The sequence below is a fragment of the Camellia sinensis genome, chromosome 4, assembly GCF_055761805.1.
Source record: "Camellia sinensis isolate YWXY chromosome 4, ASM5576180v1, whole genome shotgun sequence".
NCBI lineage: Eukaryota > Viridiplantae > Streptophyta > Magnoliopsida > Ericales > Theaceae > Camellia > Camellia sinensis.
The window spans coordinates 99,555,594-99,572,189 of NC_138964.1; the positions used below are offsets into that span (position 1 = coordinate 99,555,594).

The following is a 16,596-nucleotide window of genomic DNA, read 5'->3' on the forward strand; positions in this document are numbered from 1 at the left end:
AGTCAACTTGATCCCAGATATAGATGATGGTTACACTGATTCGGCGGTAACATTGCCGGACAGATTCAAGATGCCCACATAGACCGTTTTGATGGCTCGAGCGACCCTATGGTTCATCTGAGGTGGTTCTCAGATATTTTGCGCCCGATGAGCTTGACAAGACTCTAGAAACTTTCACTCTTCGGCCGAACCTTGTTGGGTATTGCGGCCATCTGGTACGCTAAGCTGGAGGACTCAGTGAAAAGAAGTTAGGAGGACATGGCTGAGGCCTTCGTCGCACAATATTCATACAACACCCAGATTGAGGTCATGACCCGTGATCTTGAGGCGACCAGGCAAGAGCCGAAAGAAGGCTTTTCTGACTTTGTCACTCGATGGAGGGCCAAGGCCTCTATGATGATAACTCGACCATTGGAGAAGGATCAGATAAGGATGGTTGTACACAATCTTCAACCCAAGCTGATGCAAAAAATGATTGTCTTACCCTTTTCTACCTTTGCGGATTTACACGAGATTGGGGTATAGATTGAGGACGCTATGAAGCAGGGTCTGATCGACCAAGACAGGGAACAGCCCAAGAGGGCATTTATACGCAGTTCAAATGTAGGCACGAGTAATGTTGCAGCTGCCAGAACTTCTGTTGTGGGCATGGTCACCACCACCAGTCCAAAAATAGCTACAACTACACCTTTCACCGGTGCATCTAGTACCAGCTCACAAACAGCCAAATATCCACCCCCGGGCCAGAGGACTTTTACCCCGTTGTATATGCCTTTGTCCAAAGCTCTCGAGGTTCTAATTAGAAAGGGGCATCTGAAGCCTCTGGAACCGCGCCCATTACCAAATAACCTCCCACCAACCCATAACCCAGCCAAATATTGTGCCTTTCACCAACAGCACGGTCACGACATCGACCAGTACTTCAGACTGCGTCATGAGATTCAAGATCTCATTGACAACAAGGTGATTGCACCTCCCGACAAACTAAATGTCACCACCAACCCACTCTCACCACATTACCAAGCTCCACCACCCAAGCACATCAACCTGATCCAAACCGCGGCCATTCCATATGACCCAAGCATGTACATCACGCCCTTCCACCTACCCAAGGTGTTCATCCCAGACAGCACAAACTTGTGCATGTTGAGCATCTCCCAAACCCAACCTGAACCGGTGGTGGTGACTGTCGAAGACAGAACCGGGATGATTTTGGAGGCAGATGAGAATGTTGATTCAGAGCTTGAGGGATCTGGGAGCTTTACCGAGGGAGCATACAACCCGAGTGGTTATATCGTGTCGTCGGATCAGGTCAAGCCGAGGGTAGAGTTGCCAGCTGGGGCAGAAATCAGCGTGGTTCAGGATGATGGACCTGGTCAGGGGCTAGATGACCTAGCAAAGTTGGAAGAGGACATTGCAAATCTGCAGTTCTTTGAAGAGCAGGACTCAGGGGATGTGAACATCAACTGGTTCGACTTGGATGGATCGACAGAGAATACGGGGTGGCTCAGTGACCAGCCAGATGTTGTTAAAGAATCTCAACTGACCTGTCAACATCAAAATCTTTAAACCCAAAATGAGCTAAACAAGCCTCTAAAGGGTCCTCTGCGAGAATGGAAGGCAAGGCCTCATCTACTATCCCACCCATAACATCCATAAATAAGCACTCCTCTCTTTTAGGGGGTTGTTAGGATGCTTGGAAAACATTGAGTTTCACTTGCATATTCCCAAATGAAACATCCATAACTCTAGTACAACAATTTATACATACATTAGCTATAGCCAAGAAAGGTCGACCAAAGATCACTGGGATTTGTTTCCTAGAGCTGGCTACCGGTTTCATATCTAAAATCACAAAATTAACAGGAAAATAAAACCTATCAACCTTTTCTAGCACATCCTCAATCATGCCACGTGGCACTTTAAGGGACCAGTCAGCCAACTAGAGTGTGACAGTAGTGGGCTTCAACTCGCCAAGTCCAAATTCTTGGTACATAGAGTGTGACAACAAATTGACACTAGCCCCTAAATTTAACAAGGCCCTATCAATGAAATGATCCCCTATAATGCATGCAATGGTTGGGGCACCTGGGTCTTTAAGCTTGGGGGGTGTGCCACTCAACAAAATAGAGCTTACTTGCTCCGTGAGTATGACCTTTTGGGACACGTGTGTCCTAGATTTACGCTTTTGTGCACAGAGGTCCTTTAAAATTTTTGCATAGGAAGGTATTTGTTTAATCGCCTCCAATAAGGGGAGGTTAATTTTAACATGTTTAAAGACCTCTATCATTGTTCCATGGATGCCGCCTTCTTATTAAAAGAGGATGGTGTATCAAGGCATTGGGAAAAAGGTGCCTTTGGCACATATGGTGCCTTAGACTCATGTAAAGTACTAGGGACTAAGTCATCCCCCTTATGTGTTTCTCCGTCACCCTTGCTCTCATCGGGTTTACCACCATGGTCACCCTTCTTAGCCCTAGTTGCATCAGACGCAATAGGCCGAGGCTTTAACTTCTTCCCTCTTCTCAAAATAATAACTGCTTGCACCTGTTCATGGTGCTTTCCATTTCCATTTGACCCCTTTGTCCCATATTGACCCTTAGGGTTAGCCACAGTCTGACTCGGTAATTTTTCCTTCTCTCTCCTACTCATGTTATTAGTCATTTGACCTAATTGGGCCTCTAGCTTGGCAATGGAGTGAGTGTGGGAGTGAACTACTGGTGTAAACCCCCTAAGCTTTGAAAGAACTTCTAACACTTAAGTATCAAAGGCTGAGTTGCCTTGACGAATAGGCGAGGGTTGTGGTTGTCGGTATGGTTGTGGTGAGGGTAGCAAGATTGGTTAGAAAAATTATTAAAATTCTGTCTTGGTGGTAGAGGGTTGTAAGAAGTGCCTTGTAAAGGAGGTCTCCATGAAAAATTAGGGTGGTTTCTCCATCCCGAGTTATATGTGTTGAAATATGGGTCATTATCCGGTTTGGAGAATTCTTGAGCCGCATTTACATGCTCTTGGACTAACTCTAGAAGTTGGGATGTCAAAGGGCACTCACTCAAGTCATGAGTAGGGCTCGCACAAATAACACATGCCTCATGAAATTGAGGCTGAACTTGCTGTGTAGGGGCATGTCTTGAAGCTAATAATTGGTCCATTTTACGGGACAATGCCTCTACTTGTTGAGTTAACTCTATTGTGCCCCACCTCATAAATGCCCTCTCTTTTTGGGGTTCTAACTACAGGTTGCTGGACTTGTCGGGCTGTGAAGACACTGCGAAGGGAATTATCACTTAGGTCCTCAAACAATTGCCACGCCTTGACATCATTTTTTGACATGAATGTCCCACCACAAGAAGAATCCACCATTTGGCAATGAGGCTTCGTTAAGCCATAATAAAAGGTCTGGACAAGTTGCCAATCAGGCACTTGGTGGTAGGGACACTGTTGGACAAGGTCACGAAGTCTCTCCCATGTTTCATGAAATTACTCGCCATCAATGTGAACAAAATTGGTGATGGCTCGCCTAAGCTGGTTGGTCTTACATATGGGAAAGTACTTCTCTAAAAACTTCTACTGTAATTGGTCCCATGTTGTGATAGAATTAGCAAGTAAAGAGTTCAGCCAATGTTTGGCTTTGTCCTTCAGTGAAAATGGGAATAGTCACAACATTAGAGCCTCATTGGTGAAATTTTGTATCTTCACTATAGAGAAAATTTCCAGAAATTCATGCAGATGTTGGTAAGGGTTATCATGACCTAGTCCATGGAATGATGAGAGTATTTGGATAGTGCTGGATTTAATCTCATAATGAGAAGCAGTGGTGTATGGTAACCGAATGCATGATGGTGATATATATGTAGTGGGTGTGAAGTAATCCTTAAGGGTCCGGTTGGGCCCATTTTGGAAAGAATTTTGGTTCGCCATCTCTAATGGTTCTAAGTATGGATATGGATATTCAAGCCTAGGAACACAGGAAGAGGCTCTAAGGTTCCTAAGAGTCCTTTCTAGTTCAAGGTCTAAACTCCACAATTTAGGGTGGCAAGAACAGCGCTCGTGCACACACACACACACACACACGTACTAAGTTCCGACTCTTGTGTGCTAAGTTATGAAAACAAAATACCAAAGGAGAAAATACTCACAACGGTTTAATAAAAACATTTTACTCGTCTTGCGGGTGCTTGACGTGTAGACCGCTGTCTCCAATCTCCACTTGAGCTCTCTATTTTAGCACTTTGGTGCTTTGCTTACGAGTATTTGCTCTGTCTTTTATTTATTTATTTTTTTTATGCACGTTAGTACTGCGGTTGTTTTTATTTATTTATTTTCAAAGCTCGGTTGCGGTCCACTTGCACTTCGGTGATAACTCCACTTGCAAAAACTCTACACACTTAGCAACACGAAAACATAAAATCCTAAACTAAAAATTAAAGTAAGCATATAACTTTAAATTAATTAATTTCACTAGAAGTCCCCAGTAACGGCACCAAAATTTGATGGGTCGTTTTACACAAAAATGAAACACTAAACTGTACCAAATTCCTTAGAATAACAGTAAGTCCAGGTATCGACTCACAAGGACAAATGTGAAATTAAACTAATTTAATTGTTAAATTCTTAAATTAATTTTGATCAAAGAGATGATTGTTCATAAATTAATGATAATTAAAATAACTAAGCGACTAAACTAGTAATTAAAAGTAAAATGAAGTTACTGATTTTGGAAAAAACCTAGGGTAATGAACTCACCACTAGTTACATAAATAAGGTCTCAATTTGAAAACCAATTATGTTACAGCTTGAGCTAAATAATACTTCGCAACTACAAGTCTGAAGCATTGATCAAGAGAATTATCACGTTCAATGTATAGGCACAAGCCATCTCAAGTAGCACGAGTCGTTCACTCTAAACTAAGGTAGCAATACTACTCGTCCCTTGAAGTATGGCTCGTCTCATACCTTGAATATGAAAGCACAGAAAAGCATTGCATGGAAATCATTCAATAATCATAAAAAGTAGAATACTTGAAATAAATAATGGAAAATATATTTAAAACTTCTTGAATACAATACAACTTGTTCAAACCATTAGATAACCAAAAATTAAACAGAAAACCCTATTTACTTGGTTAGGCTTTCATTAAAACCCTAGAAATAAAAGCCTAGCCACTCATGGAGGAGTGTGAAGAGGTAAAAGAAGAAGAAACCCCCATGAAAGATGTTCTTGAGAATCCTCATTTCCAAACCCTAGCCCTTTCTCTCTTCTGAAATATTTCGGTATCCTAGAGCAACCTCTTTTTCTTCTTTTTATTCTCAGCAGAATGACGTGTCCCTAGGTGGGCCGCTTGAGTGCTCAAGATTTCCGCTCGAGCAGTGGTGGGACGTACGTGTGGTGAGGTGGTAGGCCGAGAATTTTCACTACTTGCGTGGAGAATTTACTTTTGAGCCACTTTTTGCCTGAATTTGTGTGTTGCTTGTCAAATCTAAACAAGTGCACAAAACACATCATCTTTGTCAAATAAACAAAATTCGAAGACCATAAGTGTAACTTTAGCGGCCTCAATGTGGTACGTTTTGACCTACATCAATATTCAAATTTATCTTATACATGGACTCACACTTCAATTTAATCTCTAGCATACCAACTAATTTTGAGCAAAAATCTAAAGACAAAAATATGGGTTTATCGAAATGGAGGAGAGGTGTTTGCTGTGCTTACTGTGGCACTAATCGGCACGGTATTGAGGCCTTTTTTGTTTTTTTCTAAGTAAACAAAATGTTCCAATATTGTTAAGTGTTTGAATAGTATGGATTTTGAGTTCTAACATATATGAGTAATATCATTATATTTTTGTTTAGTTTTCAAATTTGTGATAATCTTCTTGGAAAGTGATTTGTCAATTGAAATTTTATTATAAAAAAAAACAACTAAATTGATGTGTCAATAACATTTATAAAATTATCATGACAATAATGGTAGGTGCTTTGAATAGAAAGGGCATGATATACTTTACAGTTATGTACTTTACACCTAATTTTTTTATTTTTTATTTTTTATTTATTTTTTGTCCTATGACCTTTTGCAATAATGTTTTATCCACACAATAGTTGGCACCCGAATTAGCCTAAGTGAGGTGGAGAGCTTCAGTCTAAAAAATTGCCCACTCGTCCAACCCATCTCTCTCTCTCTCTCTATCTATCTATCTATCTCCTCAAACATCCCTTTCACTCCTCCCTCTTTCCTCTATTTTGGAAATGCCAAAACCCTCTCCACCTCATCTCTTCAAAGTAAGGATGGCAATTTAAACCCGGCCCGATGGGGACCCGATCCCCCGACCCCGAAATAAGTGGTTTTTCCCCGAAAAATATCCCCGCGGGGACGGGGATGGTATTAAAAAATCACTCCCCGATCAATTTCGGGCCGGGGACGGGGATAGGCTCGTCGGCCCCGGCCCGGCCCCGCCCCGGAATTTCCCCGATTCATCCACGCCTCTGTATCTCTTTGTATTATATAAGTATTATTAATTGTATTATATTTTGTATTATACAAATATTATATAAATATTAGTTGTACTTTTGATCTCAACTCTCTTAGATCTCAACACTCTCACTGACTCACTCTCTCAACTCTCATTCTCTCTCTCACTCTCTCGTCTCGCTCGTTCTTCTCTCTCTCACTCTCACCGACACGGCGTCATTCTCACTGACACGGCGACACAGTCACCGACTCCTCTCTCTCACTCTCAGTCACCGACACGGTGACACCACCACCATTCTCTCTCACACCTCGTTTGCTCTCTCAGCTCTCGTCTTCAGCCGCTGATCGTTGGTCCAGACTCCGATCTATACCACTACCACCGCTGGTCCAAACTCCGATCTACACCACTACCACCGCTGGTCCAGACTCCGATCTACAGATCTGTTGTTTGAATCTGTTTACTGGATGATGTTGATGATTATAGATCTGTTGTTTGAATCTGTTTAATGGATGATGATGATTATAGATCTGTTGTTTGAATCTGTTTACTTGGATGATTATAGATCTGTTTCCACCGTTGGTCCAGACGCTGATCTCATTTTTTTATTTTTTTTAGCTGGGGAATGTTCGGGGTCGGGGAAACCCGATCCCCGTCGGGGGTCAGGGGTGGGGGCGGTGATACGTTCGCCGTCGGGGATCGGGCCTGGGGCCGGGGGAAATTTGACCATTGGGGATCTGGGATGGGGAAGGTGATCCTCGGCCCCACCCCGCCCCGTTGCCATTCCTATTTCAAAGGCAAACCCTCTCTCTTCTCTCTTCCCTCTTCCCTCTTCCCTCTTCCTTACCAGCTTTGTCTCCTCACTCGCTGGAGCAAGATGTAGCGCAATGCCTCGTCGTCATACTCATTATAGGCCCTCTTCTTCTCTCTTTGAATTTGGTCTTCATCCTCACTCACCGGAGCAAGAGGTAAGATCTGATATTGCGAAGTTTTATATGGGTTTTGCCTTGAATTTCTGATTTTGGTTTCGGTTTTGCTATCAGATTTCTGTACAATAACGATAACCTAGGGTTTGGGTTTTGGGGAAAAAATTGATTACGGATTATTCTTTACAATTTCTTCAATTTCAGTTTGGGTTTGGGTTTTGGGGAAAAAATTGAAATAGGGTTTGGGTTTTAGAAAAAAAAACTAGGGTTAGGGTTTGCCTTCAATTTCTGAACAATTTTTGTACACATTGTTCTTTCTGAAAAGAGCTTTCCTTTGCTTTCTTATGACCTTTTTGTGTTTCAGTTTCTATACAAAAAATTGGGGCTTTTGATATGTTCTTCTAGTTCTAAAAAATGCTTTCTTTTGCTTTCTTATGATCTATTTGTGTTTCAATTTGTTGGATTCTTTGGGTATTATTGCTATTGTCTTTACTGTTTTGATTGGGGTTTTTATGTGTAATTCGGTAGCTGTGAAGGGTCTAATCTCTTACCTAACATTGTTTTAGTAGTTTTTCTCACAAACCACTGGGTATTTCTCACATTTTTTTGTGTCGTTTGATTTCTCACCTTGTTTTACTAGTGTACAATGGTGATTTTTATTTCCTACCATATATCAATTCAAGACAGTGATAATCTATCATATCAGTATCTCTCTCATCATATGTTTGCAATATACTTCTCTTTGGTTTGCCTGTTTGTGATGTTTGAATTCATATGTCATATGACACCACATCCAATTCTTTTGAGCCTTACCATTGCAAGAAATTTTGTTAAGCTTCTGTTTACTCTTGATTCAATCATCCATTTTCTTAAGAATTATTCAAATCTATCAATGTGTTCTCGTTAACTATAGAATTATCAAATTTCAATACCTTAGATCTTAAATTTGTAGAAAAAAAAACAAAAGAAGGAAAAGAGCCATGTCATTTCAGTTCTTGTATGGTTATAATAGCATATTTACTTCTACATTTGATTTGTTATCATCATATTATAGATGTCAAGTTCAAGTTTTAATGACAAAAGTTTGGAAGATCAATGGATCCTATAGAGGTCACCCGGTCACCTGTGAAACTAACTAAGGGGGTTTGCAAGGGCGACAACTTTTCTTCCCAAATCTTGAGCTGCTTGAAGGTATTGAGGAAGATAATATCTGATAAGTTGCCATTGTGGATGAGTACATGCCTGACTTTGTAGTTTGAGAGCAGAGAGGAAATGATTAGAGGGTCGTTATGAGGGTATCAGACTCTTGTGCTGTCTGCATCTGTGAAGGTGTTTGGTTCCGACCACTGTTTGGGCAGCTTTTAGGGTCGGTCGACCGTCGTCACTTCTTTGTCTGACCCTTGTCTAATCCTTTAGAGCTCGGCTTGCTGTGCAAACCGAGATGATCCGCCGCACACGAGTCCTCATACAATGACCTTGATTTCTTCTAGTGGGAGTGCAGGTCCTCATTGAGCTCGGGGTTGTTGTTGGGCTCTACTGTCATTCCGCGTAGGCTAGTCGGCTTGCCTTGGGGGATTACGTCTGTCTTTCCGTCTTAGGGGATCGACTATGGCCCTTTGGTGCGGTCAAGTTGTGGTGAAGTGGTTTAAACACCCTTGACAGATTAGTTCCTTAACCTGATCTTTAAGATTGATGCACTCTTCGATGTTGTGACCATGGTCACGGTGGAAGCGATAGTATTTGGATTGGTTTCGTTGGATGGTGGGGGATTTTAAAGTTTGGGGCCATTTTAGGTTATAGTCATGTTGGATTTGGTTCAGGACTTGCTCCATGGGTGAGTTGAGAGGGGTATGCCGCTCGAAACGACAGGATGGACGGGAAGGGGCCGATCGGTCGAAGCGTAGAGGTGGGTCAGAATATTGAAGGGGTCGATGAGTGTATTGGCAGTGTCTAGGCTCGAGTTCTTTTCTTTTTTTTTTTTGGATTGTGGGGGCATAGATGTAGAATCTTGGTGAGTTATCAAAAAATCTTCAGCGTTCATGTACTTCTGGGATTTGGCGAGGAGGGTAGCCATGGTGGATGAGGGGTTTTTGGAGAGGGAGAAAAGGAAATTAGACGGGTGTAAATTAGCAATAAAGGTTGTCAAAATGGCCTTGTCATCATTCTCCTCAACTTGTTAAGCTTCTGTGTTGAAACGAGTGACAAAGTTGCGTAAAGACTCCCCTTCTCTTTGTCAAATGTTCAGCAGCTGGGTCGCCGGGTGTTGTTGACGTTGTGCGCCAATGAAATAGCTCAAAAAGGACTCACTTAGCTGATCAAAAGAAGTTACAAAGTTAGGCTTAGGCTGGCTAAACCATAGTAGTGCTGATCCCTTCAGCATGACTGGAAAGGCATGACGCGTGATCTCGTCAGGGAAAACGTAGAGGATCATGAGCGGTTTGTAAGCCTTTAAATGATCAACAGGGTTAGTGGTACCGTCAAAGGTGTCAATTGACAACATCTTGAATTTGGGGGATAAAGGTTTGTCTTTGATGGAGGCAGCAAAAAGGGAGTTGACGGTAGAGGAAGGTTTGTTTTGCATATTCTACATAACCTCCTGAAGCTGAAGTTTCATGGCCCACATTTCTTCATCCCAAATAGGAATGTTATCTCCTATCGCACGAGGTGGGGGTTGAACACTACTGGCTTCTTCTTTATAGACGGCGGCTTAATGTTGTGGATGGTGATTGTGGAAAAGTAGAGGCTCTTCCTGGTTAAGCTGCGAGCCCTGAAGAGGGGCATGTAGACCTTCAAGATTTGATGGTTGAGCTTGCGGGGGGAAGGGTGGGAGAAGCAACCCTTGGGACACATGTGGTTGGAAGGGGTGAAGATGGTGGGCTTGTTCTTGGTTTGAAGGAATGTTTAGTGGGGGTGAAGGAGAAGGAACAGGTAGATCACGCTAGAGTAAAGCGTTAATCAGGGTTTGGTTCTATTGAGTCAAGCAGTTGATGCTGTTAGTGATCTTTGCGAAGTATGGAGGTGGGTTGTTTGGATTGGAGGGTTCAACTTGAGAGTTTTTGATATTATGTTATAAAGCCATGGATCGTGTTGTAACTATTCAATCCGACGTAGAAGGTGGGTGAAGATGGAATCGTTTCTGGTAACAATGAACACAATTGTTAACCATAATAGATTCCCACAGATGGCGCCAATTGATAATGCAGTCTGGTCGACAGGGTATGGGTCAGACTAATCCAAGCACTCCATGGGTTGGCTTTTATCTGTCTTCATGATCACACATGCAACAAGTCCAGTAGGAACATTCTGAAATGAAGATGGTTCCTTCCTATGGACCATCCGATGGTCCAATTACATGAAAAAGATGGTGAGTGTAAGAACTTAGAGAAATTTAAGCGTAGAGAAATGGAGAGAGAGAGAGAGAGAGAGAGAGAGAGAGAGAGAGGGAGAGGGAGAGAGAGAGTATTTTACCTTGGAACATTCCTTAGAAGCTTCTTTATATCTCTTGTTAATCATTTTCTTGTCCATTCATGTTGTCCCATTGGCCGAAAGTTTACCACCTATTTGCCATCGGCCATGGCCATTTCAGCGTGCTTTAGAGTGCGAGGTCTTATCGCATTTAATACCGTGGTAGTCTCATTTAATGCTTAGCGCATGGGTTCAATAACTTTGCAAAATCTTTGTCTTCCATGTGGCTGGACTCCTGCTTGACACATGTCTAGCTGGTGCTTGGGCTTGACTATTTTGGATTCTCTATTAGGCTTGATGTTGGGCCTGTTCTACTGGGCTCTATGATGACAACTAATCAAATAATTGTTTGAGGAACCCATAGCAACCATGGGTTGGCCCTTCTGGGCCATGCCCATCAGCAACTGTATTGCATTTTGTAATACATTTTGTGTCTATTAATTATGTAATTGATTGTGTTTTGGCTGGCATTGAGAGAATTTATTGATTGGATTGTGTTTTGGTTAATATTGTGAAAATTTAGAATAGGGTTTGTTTTGTTGAATGGAGTTTGTTGTCCTACTTTTTTTTTTTTTTGGTGTGCTATTGGCTTGATCTAAAGTGGGTTGATGCAACTTTTGTCTTCTCCTTTGCTTTATGTTCCCACCACCTACATCTATTCTTGAGGACATCTGGAATCAATAGTTCGAATTTATATTTCAAGGCCATTACTTGTTTTGCTTTTTCAGATTTTTGGGTGTGTGTGGTAAGTTAGAAAATTTTAGAAAGGATATATCAATGTATAGTAAACATGGGCATATTTTTTGTATGAAGGCAGCAAAAACACCAAGATTTCAAGACATGTATTTGTCTTCCCCAACTGAGAATCAGACATCATTGACCATTAAAATGGATTCACCAAAAAAAAAAAAAAGAAAAAAGACCATTAAAATGGAAACAGTTTCAATATCTCAACAATACAAGGTTCAACAACCATTTAGAATGGCAACACCTTAGCAGAGCAATGACTAACAAATGAGGACTATTTTGGGGCAAATAACCATAAAGTCATATCGCCATTACTGATGAAAACAACATGGAACAATGAGATTAAACAAATTAATCTTAACACAATCAATAATGCTCTTAATAATTCAAGATTCCATCCAATGTACCTGATGATTTAATCCAAGTGATAAATAAGAAAATAGAGTTACAAGGAAAAAAGCAAATGCCATCCGGAGTTAGAAGGAAACAAAGCAAAAACCTGCTTCTACTCATTATCAACACAATCAAGCAAAGATAAGAAATCAAATTATCCAAAGTCAAATGAAACCATAGTTTACAAACCAAACTATCCAAAGTTTACAAACCAAAGTGATAAAATTACTAGTACAAAACTAAAAAACCATTTTGTTATTTGGATCCACATCTATTTTCAAGTCAACAAAATTTGACAACCCCACTCCATAAGATTGATTTGAAGCCATTGTGGAACTTTGACTTCTCATATTGTCCACTATTTGCATTGGGCTAACCCATGCCTATTCAATGTAAAAGTACATATTAAAAATATTTTCCATAAACATATATCTAAATAAAAACAAACAAAATGTTAAAACATAAATTGATGCTCTACTATTCTAACAATGGCATGCTTTGACATAACTTAATACTGATCTAATGCTATTACAAGAAGTCAATGTGGGAGGAACAATTCATTCTGTTAAAAAAAGCAAAAACAAATACCCAAGTGCCTGCATATCACATTTACTTGCAGCCAAAAAACAAAAAAACAAAAGTATAGAAGCCAAATCACCCAACCCAAATTAGCAACTATCCTTTACTAGAGAAGCTTAAAATAACACAACTTTATACTAAAATGGTAGTTATCAAGATTAAAACCAGATAAAGTGAGAATTAACGACAAATTCCAATTGTATTTATCCAAGAAAAAAAAAATTCCAATTGTACTTAGGAAAATTTACTATTGTTTTCAGCCATAGTTTATTAAGAGTGACAGATGATTATGAGAATCAAGCAAAAAAGTATTAAATGGATGTCAATCTTAAATAAGATATATTGCAGCAACACTCACATCAAATTCCAACATATGTTTCACTAATAAGACAAGATATATAGCAGTAGTAAAACATCAAATTCCAATGTATGCTCCACTCATAAAGCCCTTATGATCTAAGTGGAAGTAATATAATATCAAACTATAATAAAAATTTATCTAATCCTTCATTGTTCACATACATGTTAAACATCAAAGCTGAAAACCACAATCTTACATCTAGGATTCTCATTCAGGACTTGTCTTTCTTTCATGTTTAGCTCTCAAGTTTTATGAAAAACTACAACACTCTCAATTCCATGAGTAAGCTTTATTCATGTAGTACCTTAGTGAATTGGTCTACATTATCATTTTCTGTGAGCAAGAGAGCAAATTTGGGTTTATTGTGGGAAGGAAAAAGTGGGCAATGATAATGGAGCTTGTAACCAAGTGATTTTTTAGATTAGTGATGCCTTCTAATTAATATTGAGGTGCACACTAGGTTGAGGTGCACACTAATTTGGGTTGACAACATAGTGTTTAGAAGTAATGGTTTTTTTGTTTATTCTTCCATTAAAACTTTGGTCATTTTCATTTTGAGGTGCACTCCAGCTAAGGATGATAAATACAAGGTCATTTTCATGAAAAGAGAAGAAGATGAGAGTTTTTTTTTTTTCTCCTTCTAATTTGCTATTCAAAAAAACCCATTTGTTCTTCAATTAACAGTGTGCAATATACAATAACAATTAGAAATTCAAATTAGTTCAACCATGAATCATCTGTGCATACCCATTAATCATTGTGGTCCAAGAAACAACAACCCTCTCAAGACTTTCATTGAACACTTGTCTTGCAAAGACCAAACACCCACCATTGGCATAAAATTAATCAACCCATTTTGCACAACCAAATCAAAAGTGAAACCCACCTTCCAAATTCGACAATGGATCATAACAAATCCCCCAAACAAAGAAAGAGCTAAAAGGAATTTCAGAGAGAGTGTCACACCCTAAAATAATAACAACTCACCTCATGATATTAAAAGGAAAACAGAAACTTACGTAATATTAACCTTTTATTTATATCCTTTTATCATACAAAAGATGACATACACATTCATAAATCCTAAATCGAGAATCTATAGCATATGACATGTGTGAGTGAACATGAACAAAAGAAAGTACAAATAAGTTAATGCCTTAATGGCTACATCTTTCCAAGTCGATGCTTGGGTATAACAAAATGAGTTGAACTCCATTTATATAAAGCCCAAGGCTTATACAACAAATATTTACATAAAAGAAACAAAAAGAAGCCCTCGGGTCTAAGGTCCTCCCAAGCAATGTTCTTGGTGGAGGTATACCATCAGCACCTGAAACTTGTTTCCACATAAGATGAGCTAAAACCTAGTAGAGATACTTGATCACAACGTATGAAGCTTAACAAAGTCATATGATGAATGTATATGCATGCCACTTGGCAAAACGTTTACACATTCTCTTTCAAAGCAATGCAATGCCATAGATATATATATATATATATATAAATCAATACTTTTTAAATAAAAAATAGGGCAGTGGATACAAAACACTGGAATCTCTAGGTACATGTCTACCAGTAGACTATACAAGCAAATCCAAAGCCATTTTACCGATACCAATTGAAAGGGTCAGCACCTAACTGCGCCAGTTTTTGGACTTTCACCAAGGACACACATGCCAATATAATAAAACCACAACCACACCCTCTAACCAGATTCACCAAGGCATACACCGCTATTTCTCAAAATGATACATTTTGAATGGTTAAGTATGAAATAATGCTCAATGCAAGATGTATGAGTGGTTGGTTTCAATTAACCTAATCCACATGCAATTTCTGCAATAATCAAAACTATCCTTCACCAATAGCCCAAAACAGATGTCTTATTACAACTAATAAATTTCCAACAACAATATATAAATTCAAAATGTCAAAATGGGAGTGATAAAACATATCCAACTCCATCCTCATCATCAACAGATACATTCATTTATCTTTTCAAAACTCAACATCTTTCATTTTTCCTCATAGGTCAATCACTAATGATTTCTAACAAAATCTCATTTTCTTTTTCTTTTTCTTTTAAAAACACATTTAAAGGAGAAATTTCTAATATTTCAACATAACTCAACCATAATTTCATTCCCACAACATTCTTGAAGAATCCATTTGAAAACCCCTCTTTAACATTTCAAAAACCAAACCCTAAATCAAAACCCCAACTCCAAATCATAATACTCTACGAGGAGCACATAGCGAAGCTATGAATCATACGAAAAGGTTGAAGAAATCCCTACCTCAAGACTAGAAGACAAGAAGCCGAAACCCAAACTTTTTTCGATCAAAACGACCACTTCTACGCACTCTACACTTTTTCCCAAAGCATTAGGGTGACAAGATCAACAGATTTGGGTGTATTTGAGTGTTTAGGTAAGAACTAGAGAGAGAGAGAGAGTGAAAAAAATAGGTTTTGGGATGTTTTAGAAAGAGAGAAATCAAAAAGTGACAAAAAAAGACTTTTCCCCGATCTAATACACGCACAGACTGCTTGAGCATCAAACACAAGAAGTGACAGCGTTCGAGGGATAAAAACATGGCTCGAGCGCACAATAATCCCCTCCCATAAGTTTTACAGATTGTAGAAGACTGCTCGAGTGAATATCGCCACCCAGTAGTTTTACAGACCTGCAAAAATATTAAGAGAACTCAAAGACCGCTCGAGTGAACCTGAAGAAAACAAACATGTATTCCTTTGAAAAGAAACAAACTACCAACCTGTTCATAATACAACCAACAACTCTAAACAACCAAATTTATCAGTAACTAGACAAGGAGTATAGACAATGGTAAAGAGTATCGGATCTCGGGTCTAAGAACATGAAAGGGTTGTGTCTAATCCAAGCCATTAAAATCTTCCCCTTTTAAGAAATTTCGTTCCCGAAATTTAAATCAAAACAATAATCACCGTGATCTAATTCCATTGACAATCCACACTAGTATTAATGATAAAACGATGTCATCCAGCATAAAATATTACAATTTGAATCACCAAAACATTTACAATGTTTATATATTACAACGCAACCTAGGGCCTCGTTCTCACTAGCTAAAGTGGTGATTGAAATGCTTACTTGCTAAACTGCTTGAATGCCTGCGGATAAAGGCTTGTTGCTTGAATTGAAACGATTCAACGAATGTACGTTTTAAGCCCACTATGTCTAGTGGCAAATCCACATTTTTAAGCCCACTTTGTTGAGTGGCAAATTTGCAAACTTTAAGCCCACTTGAGGTGGCAAATTCAAACATTTTTTCCAAAACAAACATGAATTTGAATTGTTCCAACTTGAGCAAACCAGTCTATACTTGCTTGCGCGCATCACATAGTAAAGCTAACTTAATAATCGAAACAAGAACACATAATGTAAATAAAAATCATGTCATGATTATAGAGACTGATCTTTGATCGAGCGAGCGGGGGAGCTCAATTCATGACCTTTTCCTCTCGTACCTAAGTTCTCGAGCTGAGGCAACTTTGATGATGACGGACACGTGGCTTTTGGCACGAGTCATGGGTTTTCTAAATTTTCTCAAAATAAAAAATATTTAGATGGCGACTCTGTATCTGGCCAAAACAGTCCAATTTTGGCATTTTTGA

General features: G+C 39.4%; 1 long non-coding RNA gene across 1 annotated transcript; it reads left to right on the forward strand.

The window, feature by feature from the left end:
* Positions 1-7,281: 7,281 nt before the first annotated feature.
* Positions 7,282-14,210, forward strand: LOC145824737 (uncharacterized). The gene is made up of 2 exons (XR_014366775.1): positions 7,282-7,438; positions 8,451-14,210. It is a non-coding gene; the product is annotated as an uncharacterized LOC145824737 (long non-coding RNA).
* Positions 14,211-16,596: the final 2,386 nt, after the last annotated feature.